General features: G+C 37.3%; 2 pseudogenes; one reads left to right on the forward strand and one right to left on the reverse strand.

Annotated features, from left to right (window-relative positions):
• Positions 1 to 585: 585 nt before the first annotated feature.
• On the reverse strand, positions 586 to 4,162 carry LOC120289632 (annotated as a pseudogene).
• An 846-nt stretch (positions 4,163 to 5,008) lies between these two features.
• On the forward strand, positions 5,009 to 19,963 carry LOC120289871 (annotated as a pseudogene).
• The last annotated feature ends 1,390 nt before the right edge of the window (positions 19,964 to 21,353 follow it).

Raw genomic sequence — 21,353 nt, forward strand, 5'->3', positions numbered from 1 at the left:
TCTTTTTCAGCAACAAAAGCTACTTGCGTGGCGGCTGGCAAACCCGGCCGAAACTGTAGATGAGTGCCTCGAATGGATGAGGCAAACTAATTTGAAGCGAATAAAAATGGAGTGAATTGAGGGAAAGGTTTGTGCAAGCTATGACATTTTTTTAGTAGTTCAAACAAGTTTCGGAAGGTCTAGAACTAAGAAGACTAGTTTGAAAATTATGTTGATGACTGGCCAGTTTAAGATGTAAATTCAAAGGTTGTTGGTGGAATTGTCTACTTTGAAATTTTGACTACCAGTATCCTGTTTTATAGGAAAAAAAGGATACATCTGTTATGGTTTGATACATCATCTCCGGTTAATACCAGAGAGCACACCATCTCTTTCTGCGTGAGCACCAATTTTTTTGACCTTGAAAAATTATGCATGGATAACCACATCGTATGAGCAGTGGTGAAATTGAAAATGACATAACAAAATGATTGCGTGATGGCTTTTAGCTTCTTGTCATTCTGATTGACCATCCATCTGGGTCTTCAGCTTGATCAAATAATTTACATGATCCATACTCAAATCGACTAGAACCGCGTCCTCGCAAGCATTAAAGCCCAAAACCCCCAAACCCTAAGAACACCACGCTCGTTCCTCCGACGGACCGAACTCCAATGCACCTTCATCCCATGAAACACCTTCATTAACATAGGTGGCAGGATTTGGTCTGTACCAGAGCTGCTCACGTAGCCCTACCTATCCAGAGATGTAACGTCCTCTACACTCAGACTCCAAAGACGATCAAATATGGAAAGCTCCAGCGTCAGATTAAATGTATAAAAGCAATTTGTAAAGAAAAGTCTCTTTCCATCAGAGAATTAAATGTTAAAAGGAATTGATAATGATTGGAAGGATAACCAAAGAAAATCAACCCAGCAAATTGGCTCGATACAATGAAACTCTGTTCTTTATCCATCGCGAAGCAGAAAAATCCTCTTGCGTCACAACTTCTTCAGAGTTTGCCCTTGCAAACCATTCCAAAATGCAGCAGCATTGACCACTTTCTTACCTGGAAGTTGAACTTCCAATACCTGGTCATGTGAGACAAATAACAAATCATCCTTTTGCAACATTTCTCCAAAAACATCTAGAAGACAAAATACCAATGTCCCCAGAAAAGAGAACTCATTACTTTTTCCAAGACTCCAAGCGTGATAAAAGCAGTGGGCTCTGAGGATAACCCAAATGACCAAATTCCATAATAAATTTTGATTGGAAGGAACAAAGCATACCTCCAGTACCGTGCCACCTCCACAAGGAACTAATAAAGCACCCTTGGCAAAACTTATGCCATCCACTTCACCACCTTCACTTCTGATCTCACCGCATACCCTCGTAGTGATGATTTTAAGCTCTATGACATTCTGCTGACCATTCTCTTTGTCCATCACGGCAAAATTGGCTTGCGTTCCTGGCCAACCTGCAAATGCACGAACCTAAAATGGTTGTATGTCATTCCACACGGTCCAACACAGGGAAGAAAGGACCGCTCACTTTATTATGAAGGGCCACAGCCTCCTCATTGACGCATGGCCATGACTCCTCAGGGGATATCTGTGAGAAGCAGGAGAAGCTATCAAAGACACTAACCTCAGTTTCAAGTGGTTACTGAAATTAAGAAATTGACTCAATCTATCATATCCTGTTCTGGCACTTATTATGTACGGAGAGTAGTACCTTCGGAGCTAAGGTGGCTTTAGTCTCATTTTGTGGCTTGGCTTCTGCTTGAGCAGAGCCATCAAGTAAAGATGGAAGTTCACGGATCAAAAGCTTAGATCCTGCAATAGAGAATATTTTCTTCAGGAGGTAAAATGTGCATATAACAAGTGGATGTCACTGTCCAAATGAAGAATTTAGATACAACACTGAATGGAGAACACAACTTTACATGTGAACAAGATAAATACACTGGAATGATGCTGAGTTCAGATATTATCTTTCCTCCTAATTAATTGGATCCTCCAAGTCCATAGCAAAGTATTGCCAGTACCAAAATAAACATGAAACCGCCATTCGATTCACCGAGTCAGCTCGATTACACCCGAGTCCAGCCCAACATATTCTGTACCAACTAGCTGATATGCTTGCTATGAAAGAGCAGATGAAGGAAAAACCTAACCATCTGCTCTAGTAACACCGATGGAACAAATTTTGGAAAATCATTTGAGAAAACAATCCAAATCTGCATATTCTCTACCAAGAACTCTCACTACCTTACTTTCGATCATCAACTTCCCATCGCTGAGTGGCAATCACGGGTCCCGCATCCAAAGCACGGACAGTGAATGCTAATGATACTCCGGTTTCCTAGAAACCATCCTCATACATAACTCCACAAATGAGAATATCCTCCTTATTTAATCACAAGTTCTGTAAGCATATGTTAACTTAAGCCTACCTGAATTGCTCTTTGAACTGGAGAAGTGCCACGGTATAATGGTAGTAGGCTTGGGTGTATATTAACAGTCCCTAATTGCAGATAAGTAAACCGATCAAATGTTATTCATGCAGCCTCGTGACTTTAAAAATGTTCATTGATTGATTACATTTAACGAAAACAAGAAGATCAATCATTGGTAAATCACATGATCTGGAAGATAATCATGCAGATTATAATAAGAAGCCGGCATTGCATTTGACTAACCCAATGGAGGAATTTTAAGAAACTTGCTCGGTAGAATATTTCCATATGCTGCAGCGTTGCAAATATCGGGATTCAATGCTCTTAAAGTATACGGAAGGAGTCCTGAAAGAAAAGCAAAATCTTAGCCTTATTGAAAGTTTCGCGCCATCTTTACAATGTCGAACTTTCTAGAGTAGCGCCATCCAAGCAATACAGAAGAACTGGAGGAATTTGAAGAAAAATAAGTTAAGCGGTTGATAAATCAAATGCATCGTCAACGACTTATCAGTAAGTAATATTTCCAGTGAGCTAAGTACTGAGCGACCGAAAAGACGAGAAGATATGTACAGTTCGTCTGCATTAACATGCAAGGGAGAACCATCAGATAACCTCTCCAACAATTCTGATACTTGTACGTAAATAAGAAGAGTAACGGGCATGTCGAAACCAGGAGGACGAGAAGGAACCGCTTAGACTAGTGAAGTAGCTATACAGATAGCTGTAATCAAAACAAGCAGTTCAACTTGTACGGAGAAAAGATAAATGAGAAGTCCAAGCTCCATTCTAGCTCAACGAACTAGAATACTTCAGCTGAATGCAGCGAATAAATTCAAAATCACTGAGACCATAAAAAAGAAAAACAATAGAGATAGAGAAAAAGGCACTAGATCTACATTACCTCTCCTGCTGGTTCTGGCTTGAGAATAAGTTTGGGGGAGAATCCCCTGTCGAGCGCATATTGTGCCACCGGAGACGGCATGATCTTTTTCCCCCTGTTTCTTCTAGCCGGCGGTTGGGTAACTATTGCTGCAACCTAAATCGCACCATATTAGCGACGCGAGTCACCACCACTGGATGTCGAAAATCAGGCCATACTAATCAACGAATCCAACCTTTCGCCCCCTTACCGTCGCGGGCTGACCATAACCTCTCCAAACAACCCAACATTGCCAACACAGCAATCACATCTATCTTCAGCTCTACATGGAATTTCAAAAAGCACCCATCTCCAGTCTCCTATGCATTAAACGCGTACATATATCTCGCAAATAAAATACACCCAGTAAACCGAGCGACGCCGCGAAACCAGGTAAAGCAATGGACGGGAACAGCAGCTCAGCGGATCGATGAAAGAGACCACAACGCAACGAGGTTGGAGTCGGTACCTCAAACGGGGAGTCCGGGGAGCTCGAGGCGTTGAAGAGGGCGTCAAGAACAGTGGCCGAGACCTGCCCACTTGAGTAAATGAAGGAACTTCAAAGGCTACACATCATGCGGGTTCTCACAGGAACGAACTGGTACGAGTAGATACACGCCTGCAACGAGAGAGAGGACCTGAGGAGAGCCGAGGAAGACGAGGGGCTTCTTCTTGGCGGTGGGAGCGGATGACGAAGAGGAGGTGGAGGGACAGACGGCGGTGCCGAAGCAGCAGAAACGACGTAATTTTATTTTTTCAATTCGATTTATAACTTTCATGGGATAACCAATTTCCACGTACGAGAATTTACTATCCGTAATATAGAGATCTAGTGTCGTCAACGGTCTTAATAATACACAAATGTAATATTTCTCGAGAATTTTAATTGCGCATGTATTCATTAGGTCGGACTTGGGTTCATGAGCAAGAAAATTCGTTGGACCCGCCCATAATATTTTTTCTTCTCGACATTCGTCAGTAACTTCTTCTTGTAATAAGTAGTACTCAATAAAGAAAAATTAATTGATTTAATAAAATGACCTGTTGCCACAGTTGGTTATCTTTTATATTGACAAAATATACACCTATTTTTATTAACATAAAATATAGATTCGATTTATAATCTCCATGCCATTAAAGAATTATTTGTGACCAGTTTACTCATTCATTTGACTAATGACACTTATGCATAATTAGGAACTTTAATATTCATTAAAATTTTAAGTGAAATGACACCGGTGGTATCTCTTTTTTTGCGCGATTGGAAACCCAAACTCCTTTTATATGTATTACTTTTGGCTCAAAATGACACTCGGTATTCTTTAAAAAGTGTCGCGATTAGTCCATCGATTATTTAGGAAGTGTTTGGTAATACTCTATTTTGAAGAATAATTTCTTTTCAAAATTAAATTTTTTCTATTTTTATTCCCAAGAACAATTTCTGAGTAAAGGAACGCATTTGGTAGCCATATAAAATTTCTATTCTCGGAATAGAAAATGAACAGTAATGCGTTTGATACGATCCATAAATTTTTTTTATAAGGCAGTATTTATTTTATATTTTATATATATTTTTAAAATTTTCCTTTTTTTCCACTCTTCTTCTTCTTGCTCCTCCTTTAGTCAGTGGCAGCGGCCAGCGCTGGCAAATGGCAACAGGGGGCGACGGATGGCAAGGAGCGGCGGCAGCGAGGAAGACATTTAGACAGGTGAATTTACTTCAATGCAAAGTTATGATTCCCTTTAGACCACATTTATGAGTTACTCTCTTATGTACATGAACACATTCACATTATATATGTTACTGATTACTAACTTTGCATTCCAATATCATCATTATAACTTATTATTGGGTGGTGATGCCTCTTTGCTATGAACCTCAATAGATAGGACCTTTCCCAATCTTCGACAAGGTGCTAAGGTAATTATTTGAGTAGAGAACCCTAAAGATGCTTTCAAACTGTTATGAATTCTTTATTGTCTATCATTTATTGCAAATTTTTTGCTCAGGATCATTTATCATGTTCAAGCTAGAATAGATTTGTAGAGAAATGGTACAATTATTGTGCTTGAATCGATGTGAATGACATTGTGATATTGATGGATTTATTGTGTTAAACCTATTCTTTAAAGAAGATTAATAAACTCACATTCTCTTATCTTTATAGCTTCTAGAGAAAGAGTGTTATGATATCGATATTACTCCTGATGACATGTTGGGTGGCGCATTCGTTGATAAGGCTACCCAATATTTAGCGTCAATAGGGAAAGAGGCACAAAATCTGGCTGTTATCCCAAGATACACTGAGCTTCATACTTGCCTTTTGCCTTCAAATATTAGCTTTTCATATTTTAATGTATAAATTTATGATTTGACATGAAGTTTATGTGTTGAGTATTGGTCAATGTTTATTCTACACCAGAAGTCTGCAATGTGAGCGGTGGTTATTTGTTTGTTGTGCACTCCATGTCTTACATAGTGATTTCTTCATTGCTGAAAAGGAAAGACTCGAAAAGAGTGTTCACTAGAGTATAAATTAAAGATGAATAGGTGTACAATATCTAGTCAAATAACTAAGATCTTAGGATCAAGTAATACCAGCTGAAAGTGCGAAGGAAGAGGATTATAAGAGTGTTTTGAAGGCTTTGAGATTGCTATTTTGAAGACAAAAGACTCTTAATTCTTCATGATAAAACTGTTTCTTTTACTTCATGAAATTTGAAGTGCTAAACATTTTATAGACATTAGATTCTATATATTGAATGTGACCTATATGTTAGGGTTGGCACGCATGTGGTTTAGGTTGTGCAAGACCCTTGTAGCTTTTATCAATTTTCACTGTAAATAATCCATTTCTATATGTGTGATCACACTGCTTTGCACTGACCTCAAAGCACAACCCAAAAATTATTAAGTAAATCAAATAATTCAAAGAAGTGTTCCAATTGCCAATCTCGTGCACATCTTACAAATTCTATATCCCTCCAAAAAAGACTGTCATCAAAAGTTGATCACCTCATGATTTGTAAAGCAGTCTCCCTAGAGATAAAGCTACTCTTGGAGGGAGTCTACACTTAGAAATCAAGATTAATTGGCCCTCTTAAATATTTCTCCTTGGGCTTTGAAATATGGTTAAGTGTAGAACAAATGGTTCACTTTAATTGGAATAAGGAGCATATCTTTTGAGAATACCCTTGTCTTGCTACATTTTCCCCCCTTGATTTTTATATTTTAGTCTCATTATCTGGCAAGGTCTACTCTGAACTTGTTTTTGTATGTTAGTCACGAAATATGTTTTCGTTGGCATAGTTGCATTTGGAACTTGTTATTACATGAATATTTTCTCCTATTATATGATTGAATTAGGTTGTGGTATATTATTGTGGCAGATGCTATCTCCATTCCGATTGGGTATTTGAAGACATTTATACATAAATTTAGTTTTGCAGCAACCCAAACCAGTCAAAACATTTGCAAACAGTGAGGATGCGCCTCTATGATATATGGATAGATTTTATGAATTTAAGGTCTGAAAAGTACAGTGAGAATAGCCGCATTCCCACCTAGATGGTATGCAATAGTACAGTTGTTATTTCATCTGTTGTATATATTCTTTCCACCTGTATCTTATTATCTTGTTTAGTGATGGCTAACTAGACGGTATCATACAAGTATATAGTAGAAATAGCTTTTAGCACTTTCATGAACTCTCTCTTTTTTAAGAAAAGAAAGATAAGCTAATTTAGTAGGTATTCTCAATAGGGCTACAGCTTGCTCACTCCACAATGGTATTCGTACTCAAGGAATGCAAGCCTACAAATGACAAGTATGTAGCTCATGATCAATGGTAAAGTGACTTGAATTCTAACAATCATACATCTATCCTTGGACAGTCTTGATTGAGGAACTTTCTTCTAAATTATTTTTCTTTCTTTTGCTAATTCACTCGAGAGACTTGTTGAATAAACATTAGTTTCTTATAAGTGTCAAGTATATCATCCTAAGATAAGAGGGCCTAAAAATCATCATGAAAGCTAAAAGCAAGGCAGAAGTACACCACAAGTGCCATAACTTGGCACGCCGGGACACTTAGGTCCATAACTTCAAAACGGTACACTTAAGTGCCACTTTTTTTTTCGAGTGGGACACTTAAGTGCCACCTCCGGCGACCCTTTGCTTAGAAATCCTACGTGGCAATATATTTTATTATTATTTTTTGCCTACGTGGCTCGCCGAGCTCCAAATCAAAGCATAAAAATTAAAAAAAAAATTAAAAAAATTTAAAAAAAAAAAGTAAAATTTAAAAATTTTAAAAATTTTAATTTTAAAAATTAAAAAAATAAGAAAATTTTAAAAATTTTAATTTTAAAAAATTTTATAAAAAAGAAAATTTTTAAAAATTAAAAAAATTTAGAAAATTTAAAAAAATTTAAAAAATTTTAAAAATTTTAAAAAATTAAAAAAATAGAAAAATTTAAAAATTTAAAAAATTTAAAAATTAAAAAAATTTAAAAATTTAAAAAAAATTTAAAAATTTTAAAAAATAAGAAAATTTTAAAAATTTTAATTTTAAAAAATTAAAAAAAATTATAAAATAAGAAAATTTAAAAATTTTAATTTTAAAAATTTTAAAAATTTTTAAAAAAAAGAAAATTTAAAAAAATTTAAAAATTTAAAAAAAGGGGGTGGGGGAGGCGGAGGTGGCGGCGGTGAGGGAGCCGGCGGCGGCGGCAAGGGAGCCGCCCCATTCGGCCTCCCACCCCCCTTTTTTATAATTTTTTTCTAATTTTAATTTTTTTAATTTTTCTTAATTTTTAAAAAATTTAAAATTTTCTTAATTTAAAAAAAATTAAAATTTTCTTAATTTTTTAAAATTTTTTAAAATTTTCTTAATTTTTTAAATTTTTTTAAATTTTCTTATTTTTAAAATTTTTTAAAATTTTCTTAATTTTTTTAAAATTTTTAAAATTTTCTTAATTTTTAAAATTTTTTAAACTTTTTAAAATTTTCTTAATTTTTTAAATTTTTAAAATTTTCTTAATTTTTAAAATTTTTTAAAATTTTCTTATTTTAAAAATTTTTAAAAATTTTTAAAATTTTTTTAAATTTTTCTTAATTTTTGAAATTTTTAAAATTTTCTTAATTTTTTTTAATTTTTGAATATTTTAAATCTAATTTAATTAATTTATATACTATTATTTACACGTAGACGCGAAACGGCGTCGTTTTTGCATTTTCTCCGCCACGTCAGCGTGCAAAACGACGCCGTTTTGGACCGAGCTCGCCGGAAAGTCGCCACGTCAGCCATTTGGCCGGATTTTCGCTGGAGTGGCACTTAAGTGTCCCATTTCACTCCGATGATAGCACTTAAGTGTACCATTTTAAAGTTATGACTTAAGTGTCCTTGCCAGAAGCTGTGCGACTCAGGTGTCCCGCACTCCTAAAAGCAATGAGCTCAAGGCCTCTTATATTTTGTGTGCATGGCTAGTCGTTTTTTACATTAGCTTGGTGTTTTCTCTTAGATTGTCTATGCTTGGAGCAAACTTTTGTTTACTTATTGCTTTATCCCCTCCCCCCCAAAAAAAAAAAAAAAATTGGTGCTTCCAATGTAATTGAGCTTTTGTTAAACTATTTATGACCTAAAAATTATGCTAGTTTCCCGGTTGTTACTTTTGTGAATGGTTGTTCAATTTGACTTCTCTTACAATATTTTGGCACTACAAAATAGGATGCTTATAGAAGGGATTTAAGTATAAACAGGTGTCTCTTTTGCTTATGTAATTGATAAATTGCTCTTGAATCAAAATGTTAATTGCATTATATTATGTTTATCTCAAAACAATGTATTGCTTAGTTTTAGGTGGTATTTGATCTAACACCTGTTAGTTAAATCCATTTTGAACGTATTAAATCATTCTATTGCTCTATAATTGGCACATAACAAATCATTATATTACTCTATCCAACCTTATTTCCGATTATGGAGGTGAATGAATGGTTGTCAGTTGTAGCAGATAGTGGACATGGTCTGCTCTTCCGTGAAGTATATGTAGTTCCAAATTTATTGCCAGTTGATTATTTAATGCCAATTAACTAAATGAGAATTAAAGAGGAATTAGTGGTCATTTTGGTTTTTGGTCAGATGGCAAGAAATCATGGAATGTGTAGTCTTTCATATCTTTATTCGGATATCTTTTTTTTTTTAATAGCTTATAAAGTGGTTTAGCACCACATGTGTCACATCCCGATCCTCGGTCACGTGCCCATCCTTCATCTTTGGTTGATTTTAAAAACAATATCCCAAGACGTATCGCCAACCCTTTTCTTTTTAATATGCACATGCGGAAGCAATTATAATCCCCAAACAATAAAACAATGGGATATAAAAGTAGGGCCATATTTTTCATATAGAAATTCACAACCAAACTTTTATACAACCACACCTCAAAGTATTTTACCATACTATTAACAAAGGTCTAGTCTCACACTCAACCACCTATAAACAGGGTTCACAAAAGAGGGTGGGATCTCAGTCCTCATCTGGGTCGTACTCGGGATCATCATTAGGGTTCTCCTCCAGGTACTCCTCTTCGGGTTCTTTCTCCTCAAGCTCCTCATCAGGATCCTGAAATGTTGTCCCACAACTAGGATGAGACTACGTCTCAGCAAGTTCTACCCCCTAAGACCCGATTAGTAAACCAATACGCTATCCGGGCTGCCTATGCACGCACGGGTCAGAGGACTTACCTTGGCCTCAGATTCCACTTGCATATTAGCACAATTCAATAGGCACACAAGCAATCACATCACAGATCGATATCTCGATCAATCGGCCTAGTCAATTACATGTCATCATGACCATTTCTTGGTTGGCCCATTCCATACTATCTATAAGTCTGATCAACATCCAAGACTACTCACCCTTGGTGATAGATATATAGTATATTATTCTATCTCTATATGACATATAGAGTCATCGAGCTGTCAAATCATACCGTACTATCTCAAGATGACCTATAGAATTACCGAGCCGATATGTCATATCGTATTGTCTCAAGATAATCTGTAGAGTCACCGAGCCAGTAGATCATACCATACTATCTCAAGATGACATATAGAGTCACCGAGCCGGTATACACACAATTTATCATACCATACTATCTCAAGATGATCTGTAGAATTATCGAGCCGGTATATCATACCGTACTGTCTCAAGATAACCTGTAGACTCACCGAGCTGGTAGATCATACCGTCCTATCTCAAGATGGTCCGTAGAGTCATCGAGCCGGTATATATGCCATTCCAAGCAAACAATCAAATAACCATTTTTATCCCTTCCGATAAAATGTCGTGTGTGGGTACACAGTCGGCTTTAGTCAAAATATAATTATTTCCTTTCTATAAATCCCACCATTTCCTGTAGTCCACCAAAACATTTTTGGCGCTGTCAACCGACGCCCGGTTATTTTTTGATTAATAACCAATGATTATCCAATTAAAGAATAATTCTCACTTTCACAAATAATTCAATTAAGCATGAAATAGAGATCAATTAAATAAACGGACTGCACCACGACAATCAGCATAAAATTCCGGTCGTTGGCTATCCCTGCCTAATTTCTGAAAAAATAAGTAAATAATTAAATTAATTTCGAAAATTAATAATTAAATACTAAAAATCCAATTTAGGCCCGTAATGCCTAATTGAAGCCCGAAACGGGTCGGGAAAAATCCTGAGATGCATTCAATAAATAATAGTACGTCTCTACTTGCTAATTGCACAATTCAACTGCCTAACATGCATCACAATTATCTAATAATCACTAATCTACTCTAATCTAACTACCTAATTGCACTTAATTAAACCTAATCAACCCTTAAGCATAATTACAAACTAAGAAAGCATTAGTGAGTAAAACTCACTTGATTTTAAAGCGTAGATCGGATCACCACGACGACGACACGACGGCGGCCGAAATCTGAATTTTCGGCAACGTTGACAGGTACTTGGGCCGGGCTCAAAAGCCTTGCAAACCCACAGAAAAAGCTGGGCTTGGGCCGAAATTGGGCCGACTTGCTTTGCGGGCTTGGGCTCGGAACTGGGCTTGAATTACTAGATCTCTGGGCCGAATTGCAACTGAACTGGGCTGAGCTTAATGGACCCAATGAAATTCGCTAGGCTGGCTTTCACAGAGATGGGCTGCTGAAGATAAGGTGGGCTGCTGGGCTCACTTGGGCTGAGATGGGCTAAAGACTTGGGTTGCTCACAGCCTGGGCTTCTTGCGGACTCACGGGCTGAAGGAATGTTTTGCGCGAGAGACACGGACAAATGGTGCTGCTTCGTTTGTGGACTGGCACGGCAGCAGCTTCTGTCTGGGCCGCGAGGGAGTCAACGAAGAGGAGAGCTCCACCGTTTGTTGACGCAGGCGTGAGCTGAAGACGAAGACGCGTGGAGATGGGATCGCGAGCTGGCCTCGAGCTGGGAAGACCAAGGAAACATTGGACTGCTGCTTCGGTTGACTGGAATGTGCGTGTCTTCGGTGGAGGATGAACGGTGCAAGAGTTGCTGACGTTGATCGACATGGGAAGAAGACGCAATGTGGCTTCGCTGGGGTCTTCAAATTGCTGAAGTCCACGGACGTGAGGCTCCTTCAGTGGAAGGAAGTGTTGACCGGCAAATTGAAGACATGAAGAAGCTGGTGGCTTTCGGTGGGACGCGTGGGCGAAGAGATCGGTGGAGCTGCTCGGTCTTCAAAATCAGCAAAGCTTCAACTATTGACTTGGGGATTTCGATAGAGGAGAGGCGTGAGGTGGATGGAGGACGTGCGGTATGGGTGACTTCGGTAGGTGTTGGGCGGTGAAAGAAAGAGGGCACGCAGCCGAGATCGAAGGAGAACGGGCTAGCAGACTTCGAAGGAATATCGAAAGTGAAGCAAAAGCAAGACTTGGTTGTGAGAAGAGGAACTCGGCGCATGAAGGAGAGAGGAAAGCAGCTGGCAAGCGTGAGGACGAAGCTGCTGAAGGAGGGAAGAAAGTCAACAATCCATATCCATTCAATTAAGGCCTTGTCTCTCCCTAGGCTTGCATAAATATCACCATGTTCCCTTGTATTACTTTCCTGCTCAATAATACCACAAAATAAACCACCAATTATCCAATTTTTTGAAGCCAAAGTTGCTGCCATGCCTTATTCTGAATTCTTCAATTTAAACTTCAATTTCCATCCAAATTCTTCTATTTAATGTCCAAATTTGATGTAGAAAAAGCCCACATAATTTCTACAAGTGCCCCTCATCAAGTAGCTCGGCTCGCAAGTCCAAATTTCCTTTAATTGAGCTCATTCGAATTTCCGCTAATTTTCGCAACGTCCGAATTGATTTTCCGCAAAAATCTCGAAATCCTTGAAAAATCTTCGGAGGATGAGTTGACGCTCCCAAAATAGATCGTGACATGACAAGACTTTCAATTTCCGAAATCGGACTCGAATTCATGGTTAATTTCCATCCGACGCGTTTTTAGCGTGAGTTAGACTACTGGGTAGTTTTTGGAGATTTTTAGTGCAAATGACCCGTGATCGATTTTCTTCGAATCACAATGAACCCACTCGACTTATTGGCGACTCTTGATTGTCATGAAAATCTCGATGATTCAAATACAGACACATGGTCCCAAAACGATAGAAAAATCAGTCTAGTGTCGATCAACGAGAATTTTCTAATTTAGTGGTGTCACCCACGATTAGCCACACATCTCAGTCGAATAGACTTATCTCTAATCTCAAATCGATTTTATATTGTGCCGTAATGGCCTCTAAAGATAATCACGGTCGAGAAGCCGATTCTGGTCGAATTCTCAAGTCTATTGTATTAAAATTCCTTAATAACTTCCCTAAATAGTCTAGTTATCTCCAGAGTGATCAACTCTGAGAATAGCCCTATAGGCGTGTCAATGAATTGCCCAATTTATTCAGTAGAAAATAGGATTGAAAATCTAGAATGTCATAACATGCCACTCATTAACTTGGGAAATTTGTAAGTTAATGAAATTGGATTCTGAAGGCTATAATCCTTTCTTTATTTTAGACATGATCGGACATCCATATAGCATTTGCCTCTTTATATGTTTAAGAAACGAAGTTCGTTTAACATAATCTTCTTATGTACTTCAAACGGCTTGGCTTCTCTTATTCATACCATTCCGTTTTAAATCGATCCAATTGTTTGATGACCTAAATTTTTGTCTGACAGCGTGTTTTACAATATCAACACCATCTTGGTTGAAGATTTAACTGGGAGGGGTCATAATACATTTTTGACTTAGTTTACTTCTCAATGAGAAGTTTTTGGAGAATTAAACTATATTAAATTCTTCTACTTTTCGAATTTTTGTTCACTGTACAAGAATTGACAATCTTAGATCAAGAAAAATTGTGACACCTCTAGCTCCAAAGGAAACGGTTTTGGATGATCCTCTGCGAGTTCTTCATGTCATTCGCTTTGGTGCTGTTTTATTTCAATTTTGTTAACCTTTTGTTTCTTAATTTAGTTCTAGATATTCTTATTTAGTGTGCTTGAGACCATTTATTATGCAACCTTCATCAATTCCATAGCATGTTGCCTTTGGAGTAGTTGCATGAAATTGTGTTAACAACTACATGTCACTGTCTGAGTACCCTTGCATGCACCTAATGCAGTCTTCCTTCTATTCACATAATTTTTTATGTACAAATGGATGTATTATGGGTGTGAACATGTGACTGCACAAGTAAGTAAATGTTTGAATCAAGGAAGTAATGACTGCATGAAATACATATATACAATAGAGTGTGCTGGAACCGTTAGCCTACCGTTTGTACTTTATGTATGATTCTTCTCTTTTGAAGACTCTTGGATCCTCTTACATCCCCACAATCCCTGAATTGAGAGAGCTTAATGCCTTATTCTTAGATGAGCTTTGTAAACCTTGCATTTTTGCAGCTCATCTTTCAAAGAAGCTTTCTTTTTTTCATTCTTTTGCCATGCAATGTGGATGCTCATTTTCTTTGATTTGTACAAGAGTTTTTTGAGTTCAAAAAGGCACTTTCTGGTTCTTCATCTATGGTATAGTCATTTTTGTGCCTCAATGTTCATCATCTCGTGTTCATTTTAGGCGCAAGGTTCAATTTGACATTGGATGAAGAACTGAAGAAAGCTGCTGCATCTAATGATGTCAAAGATACACTCGCAACTAAAATCAGTAGAGAGAGCATTGGAACAGAAGTATGTGTTTAGAAAATTCCTCTTATCGGCTACTTTATCTAAATACATGTTTTTTCGTGGGAGTTCTTTTTGTACGTGCTTTCTTTATCTTTTCTCTCAACTTCTCTATATGATTTGTATCTCCTTTTTGTTGTTACTTATCAATGATGAGATGAGATCAATGTTTTCCCCTTTCTTCGGTATGACAGGTTGATCCGATGGTATCGGGCAATGAACTAGTTAAAGCTATTGCTTACATCTATGAGTTGCAATTATTTTGGGTTGTCTTCAGTCTACCTCATGAACATGAACTGGCATTGCCAGGAGAATCTGATAGGTTGGTTTTGTGGATTGGTTCTTATGATTGTTCAGCTAGACATGATTGATATCTACATATTTGATGCACTGTTAATAATGACTTAGCATTCAGCAACATCAGGCTAGGATATATTGGTTGCGACAATCTAATTCATTCCACTTATGTGAATTGTATCTGGTTGTTAGTTATTAGGAAGAATAAAATGAGACTTGTGCTTATGAATATATCAGGGAATATGTTACCATTTTGACAAAACTGGTTTGGGAAGAGGGAAACCCGATGGAAATCTTTTGTGACAAAAGAGAAAAAATAATAAATATTACTGCAACTTATAGAGAATTTTTAATGCTTTTCCATGTGAAAGATGACACAGTTTTATCTTCATCCTTCTTTTGGCCCTAAGAGACTAGTGAGTGTATACAATTCCTTTTTTTTGGGGGTGGCGTTTGGGGTTGGGGGCTAGAGATCTAATTTATGGTGGCGTTTTCAAAAGCTTCTACGTCCTAAAATCTACCCAACTAGGTCTAGAGGCTGGAGCCTTGCTATTTCCTACAGGATGAACAAATGAAGTGTACTAATGTTTCTTTTGATGTAAGTATAGAAGCATTATTAAGAGAAGAAGGCATGCTACTAAAGCAATCTAAATATACTGTTAAAAGAAAAGGAAAGACAAGTTGATGACATGTGAAAAGCATCGAGAAAGCCTAATGTTCAAAATGCTATGCACCTCCTAGAACTCTTCTTGGTTTAGCATACAACATCTTTCAAGTTGTTGGGAGGCATTATAGAGTCTCCGCTGCTCTCATGTTTCTTTCCATGATAATTTTAATTAAGGTTGTTATGTCCCTTTTCTAAAACGAGTTAGTAATCTCATTTCTGCACAAATTTCCCAAAGCTTCTACCGCTTTTAGAATATGACCATAGAAATTTATAGTTTCTCTTATTCTCATTGTTGTGTTAGTGCATAGTTGCTTACACATTGCATCTGTTGGTATGTTTCTAGGCTCTGCTTAGCTCATATGGATGCTGCATGGAGCCTTTTGCAGCTAATTGGGTCGTTGTCTCTTACTGTGTGTGATAATCCTTGAATTTATACTATTTCATGCTGGTTCACGCTTGATTTTTGTGTTTTTCATCCAAAAATTTATATGCAGTTAAGTGGTTTATGGTATTCAAACTACTCTTTGGCTTATTTACTTACCTTTTACCAAAAAAAAAAAAAAAAAAAACTACTCTTTGGCTTATAGACTCATGATGGGACGCTTGCTTTTGGTTTCCCAGTAATAGATGAAATAAGTGATTCATGAAACACTATATGCTTAATCTTTCGCAGAGTTGTGTCATTTTCATTATATTTTGGATGGAAGATGTCATAATATGGCTTTAGAAGTTTTGACTTGATAAGGATCAATTTGAAGCACTCGGTTGCTTTATTTTCATGATGATCTTATATTTTAGCAAAAATAGGCAACTTACGGAGTGGTGATGCGAAATTAGCTATATTTGTTAGCAGGAGATAAGTTACTAATTTTAATTAGCTCTATTCATCCTATCCGAACCAAATGAAATTTTTCAGAATTTATTATTTGCTCATTTATTTTTCTTCCTTGTAGTTTTGCTTTATTTCTTTCTGAACCTACACTTGATTGACAATTGCGTTATGTCGTGGGTTTATGTGATCAATGTTTTTTTGAGAAAAGAAAATTGTAGAAACATGCAAAGAATTATTGTGGGCATGCTGATCTCCTTCTGTAGGCACTAGCCGCTTGAATCTTATAAATTCTGTCTTGCATTATAATACGGGGTAAGTACACTATCAATGCCAAAAGTTGTGTACGGTGCTCACTTTGGTGCCGAAAGTTTCTGTCAGATCACTTAAGTGCCAAATCGAAGGAAAAACGATCACTTCTATGCCACCAGTGAGAGATTCCGACCAAAATGATTACGTGGCTTTTATATTTTAAAAAAATTGACATGGCTTTTAAATGACGTCATTTTTTGCCGTCCTTAAGAAAACGGCATCGTTTTGCCATCATATGTGGGTGGCCTAACAAAAACAACACTGCATAACTCATATGGGATTGAAATTATGGTTCTTTTGTTTGATCCTCGCCCAACGCCGACCTAGCTTGCTTGGCCATCGTCGCTCGGCCACCGTGCTCGGCCACCGCCGCTGGGCCTCCGTTGTAGTTGCTCGACTCGTTGAGTAAGGAAAGGCTGAGGTTGTTTCTCGGGCAAGAAGCGAAGGGAAGAATAGGAGGTGAGGGTGGGGAGGAGGAGGAAGAAGGGGGGTCAAAGGTGGAGAGAGAGAAGACGAGGAGGGCACAGATGGAGATGGTGGATTGGGCTTTGCTCAAGGAGTGGCTGGTGCTGGTGTTGTTCTTCGGGGAAGAAGACGACAGGGAAAGTCCTGCCATGCCTTCTCTCTCTCTCTCTCTCTCTCTCTCTCTCTCTCTCTCAATTTGGGGATTTAGGGTTTTGACTTGGGGGAAAGATGCCAAATGACGCCATTTTGTGGTTTAAATGCTGATTGTACTCTCCGGCGAACCACATCAGCTTCAAAAATTAATAAAAAAGTGCCACGTTGGATACCCGATCAATTAGATCTGAGTTGGCACTAAAATGATCATTTTTCAAACTTTTCGACACTTAAGTGATCCAAAATAAACTTTTGGCACCAAAGTGAGCGCTGTACATAACTTTTGGCACTGATAGTGTACTTACCCCATTATAATACTATTACTCTATTATATATGCCCAAGTTTCTCTTGTTTAGATTCCGTTACTTCTTACTAGAGACGGCATTCTCATCGTGATTGTTTTACTAGATTTGTTCTTTTTGTGCATGGTCTAGTTGATACAGTTAAGTTATAGTCTAATGTTGAAGGAAACCATGTACTTTCTTTGATCATTGCTTATGCTACTTATTGTGGCATATTCTTCTTGAACTTTCCTTGGATTAATATGCTTTTGATTACTCAGTATGTATACCTATTTCAGGATGAACAAAGAAGGTTGTCCTTGTATGCAATTCTATTTTTCCCATTCAGAATCGTCACATATGAAGATAACAAAGGCAAGAAGGTACCTTCGTCTTTCCTTTCTTCAATTTGCATGTGCACGTCTTCTAATTGGATTAATGGGTCTTCTCCTTTTACCTGAGACCTTCAGCTTTTGGATTGGACTTAAATTGGGAACATAAAGTTATCCCCATTTTTACATATTGTTCCCTTTCTATTGCAATCATAGTTATTTATTGTCTTCTGCAAATTCCAAGTCAACTATGTTTTTCAAAGCTCTCTCAAGCGAAAGGCTAGCGATGCTGAGACAGTTAGTTCATATACTCTCGGAAAATTTTGTACTTGATGAGCTGTTTATCTTTTATGCAGCTATGAATTAATAGTAGTTAAAGTCTTTCTCCTTTTAAGGTTGTCAGTTTACACTCTGCCGTGGCGAAATTGCTTAGCTTAATTCCCTTTATTGAATCAAATGTTGACAAAGAGCTCAATGAAGATGATATTGGCAGTGAACTTGTTGATATCCCTGCCTCGTCAAAGCTGTGGGTATTAACAAGTAAGAATAGAGTAGTTTTTCTTTGGTTACTCTGAAATTTTTTTCATCTGCTATCTTTTCACTCAATGAAAAAACTTTTGGAGTAATGAACTAAGCCATCAGGATTGTAGAGCTGGAATTTCTATAAGTGAAAGCACAAGAGATGGGAGGCAGTTATTAATTGACTTATCCACTATTTCCTAGGCATCACCAATCTAATGATGATATGCATGGTGTTTCATCAACGTATTATTTAAAATTTTGTAACAAAACGAGGAAAAAATCCAGTTGAGGGTGGTAGGGAATCATAAATATTTCCTTGGAAATGAGAAGTGCAATAGTATTTTGGAATTGGAATCCTCATATGTATAGGACTATGGCATATGTATGATATTGGCCAGGTCATCGCATTCACGTCAAAACTGAAATGTTATTTTGTATATCAATATATTTATATTGTTCTAGCGATACTTATGCTATATATATTGTGAACCCAATGTGCTTAGGCCATCAAATTGGACTTGGGTTTCCTTACCTTTTCTTCTTCCTTTGCCTTTTTAACCTTGAGATTGTTACTTCCTAGTATGAGTCAACCACATGGATTGTCTGCGGAAAGCATTGAAGTAGTTTAAGAGGACCGTATCTACTTGGTTCGCCTTCTTTTTAGTTTGTCACACTTTGCCAATCTTCTTGTTATTTTTTAGAGTCATTTTATGAAATACTTACGCCATATTGTTTCTCGTCTATGCAGGATCTCTCCTGCGAGAAGCAAAGGATTTCTTGCAAGTTGCATTATCAATTGATGTGTTGGCTTATCCCTCTCCAATTGGCTGCTCTAAAGATGCCATGTTCAAGCACACCGAATTAGACAAGAGAAAAAAGGTGTTCCATGCAGTTGAGAATGCTATTCTCAAATTAGGTATGTCTAGAGGTCCTTTGCTTTCTTTGTCTTACAGAAGTTCATCCATGCGTTGTGGATTGCTCATAAAGGATTTATGCTCTAACCCCTCCCTGTGCCATTGATATTTATGAGAAAAGACACCCACATAAATTGAGTGTGCATGTGTACTTTCTACATGAATTCAATTTTTATTAGAGTTTGCATGGAATCTTTTGGAAGAGTAGTCTTGGGATTTGTTTTGAGCAATGTTCTGATATACACTCCATTTGCATGATATGCAAGCCTGGAAAAAATATGGGAAGTGAAGCCTCTAGTCACTAGAAATGACATTATGAATGTTCTGCAGCTCAAATGTGAAGGTCCATTTGTTAAAGAATGGGTAAGAGATACTTTTCTGCACCAATTTACTGAACTATGAAATTCAAGCTGACTTCTTGTTTCTTTTTTAGCAACAAAAGCTACTTGCGCGGCAGCTGGCAAACCCGATTGGAACTGTAGATGAGTGCCTTGAATGGATGAGGCAAACTCATTTGAAGCGAATAAAAATGGAGTGAAATGAGGCAAAGGTCTGTGCAAGCTATGGCATTTTTTTTTTTTTTTGTAATTCAAATATGTTTCACAAGGTCAGAAGACTAGTTTCAAAATTATGTTGATGACTGGCCGGTTAAGGATGTAAATGCAAAGGCCATTGGTGGAATTGTCTACTTTGAAATTTTGACTACCAGTATCCTGTTTTACAGGAGAAAGAGGATACGTCTGTTATGGTTGGATACATCATCTTCAGTTAATACCAAAGAGCACACCATCTCTTTCTGTGCGAGCACGGATTTTTTTTGCCATGAAAAATTATACATGAATAACTACATTGTATGAGCAGTGGTAAAATTGAAAATGGTAGAACAAAATGATTGCGTGATGGCTTTTAGCTTCTTGTTATTCTTATTGACCATCCATCTGGGTCTTCAGCTTGATCAAATAATTTACACGATCCATTCCCTTGTGCTTTATAATATCACAAAGTAAATTTTCTAGCATATGCACATCTCTAGTGTGCAGCTAATGTAGTTCACTCCATACTAATTCGTAGTTTCTGAAGATCGATGGTGGAGATCAGAGAACTATTATGATACAAGACGTTAGGTTGGCAATATGTGTTTGCAGGTGGCGTTTGTATCGACGTAAGGGCATATTGAGAATTATTTGATTAATCGTGTTTAATTTGATCATGTATAGGTCGTGACAACACTAGCTAATTAATTGATTATATAAACTAATTTCGTATCTTATGGGTTGTCACAAACACGATGTGTAATTACGGTCTCTTGTAGGTCTACATGAAATGAATGAACACAGTGAACCTCATTCCAAGTCCGCTAACTTTTGGTACGTGTTTGAATTATGCTATGTGTCAGTATGAGAAATTGCTACCATTACTCGTGTCGACACTTGCAGCTGGTTCTTGGCACTTTTTAAGGGGGTGGTCTGGGGTTTGGCCACTGCATTTGTTGTGATCTATTGACCAAAGTTGACCTCAATTAAGTGGAAAGAGGATTCATCACTGTTGGGAAACAAGCGGCAACCAATCCGCGCTAGCATTTAGCAATTATAGCTTTGTGTCCTCAAACATATTACCGATCTATAAAAAATGTTCACTGCCAACATAGAGCGATACCGATGCATTTAACAATATACTAAATTTACTGCACCTTCGAATACTTGAAATTTACCATCGTCGATTTTCATAGGTAATCGTCGTATGCAGTACAGGAAAATGTACAACTACCGCATGGCAAACGTTTCTGAAGTAGTGCCGGAATTATAGAAACATTTGCTAACATACTCAAATCTGCTAAACGTACTAAACTTGCTTCTATATATTAAGAAGCTGGTGTTTTTTGAGGGCTGAGTACGCCTTGAACGGTACCAAACATCACTCTCTCCTGACTTTCACAGTGCGGGTATTGCCACCAAAAATTAAGAAAA

This window comes from Eucalyptus grandis, chromosome 11 (assembly GCF_016545825.1).
Source record: "Eucalyptus grandis isolate ANBG69807.140 chromosome 11, ASM1654582v1, whole genome shotgun sequence".
NCBI lineage: Eukaryota > Viridiplantae > Streptophyta > Magnoliopsida > Myrtales > Myrtaceae > Eucalyptus > Eucalyptus grandis.